The following is a 4,799-nucleotide window of genomic DNA, read 5'->3' on the forward strand; positions in this document are numbered from 1 at the left end:
TTCTATAATTCATATGCACCAAAGCAGCTCTGCAAGTCAGACCAACACGATGGCAGATTAACTCTGTAGCCACACCAAATCACAGTGTAAATGTAGACACAGTACAAGCTTCCTGACTTATTCTAAATGTGATTACTTTAACCCAGTTTAGGAACCAGAACCAGGAAATTCCCTTCTTTGTCTTGTACACTATCGCAAATACCTCTCCAAATCCTCTCTCTGCACATGAGAAGGAAGGATTGCATGATACACATGCATGAGAGTTGTATCAAATTAAACTGAATCCTTGCCATGCCAATAGGCCTTTAGGTTTTAGTTCAGTTCATGATAGAGTGAGATTGCCATTAGTATTTAGCAGAATTTAATCCACAAAGTAGCACGTAATTCTGTATACCCCTGGTATCCAAAGAAGCATTTGTCCATCAAGAATGGTTTTCTGCTTCACTAGTCCAGCAGGTTAGTGAAGAATGTGATTTTCCTCATGAAAGGTGTAATTGAACTAAGATAATTTGTTTTAAAAAAGTCTTAATTATGTTGCCTTCATTATTTTTACCTGACCTCTGTAAGAAAAATTATACGATTTATCACTGTTTATGCTTTTTGTTTGGTTTGGAATTTTTCTTGTGGTTTTTGTTTGGTTTGTTTTTGTGTTTTGTGTTCTGTTTTTTTCCCCCCACTTCTTCCTCTCCTGCATAGTTAGAATACAGTCTCTTCCCTTCAGTTTACTGCCCATTTGTGATCAGTCTCAGGGTAAGGAGATTAGCATAGAGTTCTCCTTTGTGGGCTTCTTGCTGCATATGGAATTGCATTTAACATCAACACTTTTATTTTCTGAGGATATTTATTTGTCAAGAACTTCATGAAAAAATTACAAAAATTAAAAAAATCTTAATTTAGTGCCAATTTAATCCAATACAATAGATTATCTTCTCATTTACAGGCATGATTTGTATTATTTATTACAATTTAAATTCTTTTGAAGTGGATCCAATTACATTTTCACTGCTTTTCTTGCCTTGGTGTAAACAAGAACCTATCCACGTGCTCCATTCTTTCCTTTAGCTAACATTTCATAGGTCTCTAGTTGAGGAGCCAGCTCTGCTTCCATTTACATGGTTACAGCTCCAAGTAACAGTAGAGACTGGGCCCTTAGGTATTATCTCATTATTAAAACTAATTATGGGAGTGTTAAGAAAAGCTGAGTAAGCACTGAATCCTAAATTCCTGGCTATATCCTTCACCAGCATTCCAGCCATACCAGTATAGGTGGCAGACTTGAATGCTTCTTTTCATTGGTTGTGGTTTCTTAATGCTCTTTACTTACCAACTTGGAATCTATGGTCTTCAAAACAAAATAAATTAAATGGAAACCCTAATAATCCGAAATCATGATGTACCATTAACACAGAGCTACTTATCTGATTATGTACTTGTTCTTTGGGTTAGGTTGCATCACCAAAGACCAGCTCAAAACTGGCTAAGCACACAGCTAAGCCAGCCACATCTTTGCACAGAAATGTTATAATACTTTTTAGCGAAAGCAAATTATCCTTATAAATTGTAATGTCAATAAGAATTCTTTTTACTGCATATCCCATCAACTAATAATTGTTACAGTATTCAGTCTGGAATAGCAGAAGAGGCTCATTGTTACTTTCTGGTCCTTGAAATTCTCACAAGACAGGCATTCATTTATGGAATTAGAATGAAAAAACACAGATGGCCAGAACAGATAGTAATACTAAAAGCAGTTAAGGACCAGTCCTGGAAACATTTACTTAGGTAGCTTCTTCTCAAGAAAATAGTTCTACTAAAATAGAACAGATTATAGATATAAGAATGTGATGCATAAATGACAGAAAAACACCTAAAACCTGTGGTGGTGTGTGTATTATGTCTAGTCAAAAGCATTCCAACAAACAGTCATATTCTTCAATCTTTTTATTCCGTCTAAATCCACCATTCTAAGGTTTTCCTTTCCCTGCTATAGAAGTGCTCTGAAGATGTGCTTAAGAGAGCAAGTGCTTCTCATCATACCTCCAAGTAGTGGCAGGCTGAGACTCCATAAATAGCTAATCAATAGGAACAATTTATGTTTAATTCAGATTTTCATTGGTAGGAACACATCTTAAGATTTTGTTGCTCTGGGATGAGATGAAATCTGTAACAAAAGACTGTAAGAAGAACATTCAGTGTTTCTGTTGCATATATAGGCTGCATCATTAAACTGGGATTTCGGTGTGTAAGATCCTTTCATAGTCTGTTTCCTCAGGGCTATAAATCAAATGTGCAGGATATCCTTACTAGTGTCAAGTCCAGCCATTAAGCATCATTTATGCTGACAGTTCTCTTCACTGATCAGAGAACAATTTGGGTTTCATAGCCATGCATATAAATAAATTCAAAACCCTCCCAAGCTACATGAGTACATTTTTGAGAGGACCTTGCATCCATCAGGGTTTTTAAAAAATATTTCCATTAGTAATGACAATAACTGATTTTAAAACTTACTCTAGTTCCTCCTCTCCACCACCCTCTCCCCACACTTTCTGTCTTTCAGTCTCCAGCCCGTTTGTTCTCTGTCTGAATTTTTTGCTTTACACTTCCCCTTCATCCCTTTGCCCTCTTCCGTGATGTGTGTTTTCTTTTCCCTGTGGGGTTTGTTCCCTTCTGTTTGCCTCTGTTTCTCCCACTCTTGTTTTGATACTGGCTCTCTCTCCTCCTCCCCTCTCTCTCCTTCCATCCATTGTTTCTTCCCAGGAGCTGTGGCAGAGAGGGCAGTCTTCACAATGAGATTCAGCTTTTCTAGGCTGCTGATCATGAGCTGATCCTTTTTAAGATTATGTTTTAATTAATACATCTAGAGTTAAACCCAAGTATGAGTACCCAAGCAATGAGAATCTTTATATTGTAGAGCAGACAACCAGAAAAAAGGAAGCTTACATCTATCTGACTAATTTTCCAGACCATCACTCCTCAAAATATACTCCCTTCCCAGAGCATACTACCTTCCTGGAACACAGATCTCCTCACTTCCCCCATTAATTACCTTAGAATGCAGAAGGGCACTTGAGCAAGCCCTGAAGGTAAAAGGAACATGAACAAAATATCAAAGCTGAGGATAAATTCCCATTTTCTGGTAGGCCAAAGTGGGCACAATTTTCATGATGTAACAGAACACAGTTTGCCCCTGGGCTTCCCCACTAGCATGTCAGGTAGCTATAGCTGGCCCTAGGTATACTTGGAATTTTACTTATTTATGCAATTGAAACTCCATTGCATTCATATTAAGCCGTATCAACATGGCTCTGCCAGTGAAAGGAGATCGCTGAACATCTGTAAATTACATTAATATCTCAGACTGATGTGATGGGGAATTAGAGGAAAGTGATTGCTGTCCCCTAGCATTCAGCACAATTCCAAAAAGGAATTTCCAAAGAAGACCGATATCCTCCCAGGACATGAGTGTGAGTTCTTGCAAGTTATTGGACTGGATAAAAGATTAACTGAGAGAAATTCTGAAATACAGGCTATACCTGTGATGAGATTGAATGTTCACAATGCTCACTTGTAACCATAAAAATACATCCATCTCTTTTTTTCCCTGTAAATCTTTATATTTTGTTTGTTTATTTTCAAAGAGCTCTAGAAGTTACAGAATTTTTGCAATGATAGGAGAATAAAAATACAGTAACATTCTTTGCTTGGTTTGCTTCTTACCCTTGAACAGGGTTTACGGGGAAAATCACAACTAAGCTTTTTAATAGGAGAAAGAACATGTACGGGGGAATGTCAATCTGATCATTCTGTTGACTTGTCTTCTATTTATAAATTTTGATGTTTCCAAAGAAGATTTTTAATAGAAACTTCATGTTCATACCCAGTTGCTGATAAAAATCATTGCAATTTGGGTGCTGTGATTAACTTAGATCTGTGAGGCACAACTCCTGGTCCTTTCCCATAGGCTGAGATCTGCCTCCATTAGTCCATCTTCTGCCTCTGAGGAGAAACAATCTGGGAGAGACAAATAACTTATGACTGTGATTAGGGCTAAGTGTTCTATAAATATTTTTAAAAACAATAATAAAAATGTGCAAGTAACAACGGATGACACTGGAAAACCTCTCTAATTGCTCTAAAGACATCACTAAAATGTATTTTCTTTTTCTAAGTCAACAAAAAGAAGTTGCTTAAGAATTTAGGTCTAGACTGGGATTTCCTATAGTTTTCATCCTGGGTAGATAAGCAGAATGGGTATGAGACTAGCTAGAGGCTTCATCAGAAAATTCTCCTGCACAGCCTCAAGTAAAAGATCCCTCTGTGGCTGTTACAAGTTTTTGCAGACTGCTAGTAGCCTGGGAGGAGGAGAAGGGGTTGGGAGAGCATGTTTGGAAACTCTTAAGCTAATGATAACCCTGATCTGGATCAGCTATAAAAATACAAAGGTCATATTTCAGCAAAACTTCCACGTTGGAATGGAAAAGTGTTCTGACTTTGAAAAGCAGGGAGGATTTTACCTAGATAGTTTCCAAATAAAATTAGGTATTTTCCAGGTAATTAGGTATTTTTCTATACTTTCCAATACTTTCCTGTAATTTCCAACACAGCAAAACTGTGTGCAGCATGACCTCCCAAGTAACTCTGTCAGCTCAGCTGGGGAAACGGTGAGCTCAAATCCCAGAGAGTGTACACTGGGGATTCTTTATGCTGGCCTTGCCACCAGGAAAAGTAGGAAAAATCTGTAACTCTGCCCCAAAAATTGAGCTCTGTGTGCACTTTTGAGCTGTGGGTATATTTGG

Source organism: Corvus moneduloides, chromosome Z (genome assembly GCF_009650955.1).
Source record: "Corvus moneduloides isolate bCorMon1 chromosome Z, bCorMon1.pri, whole genome shotgun sequence".
Lineage (NCBI taxonomy): Eukaryota > Metazoa > Chordata > Aves > Passeriformes > Corvidae > Corvus > Corvus moneduloides.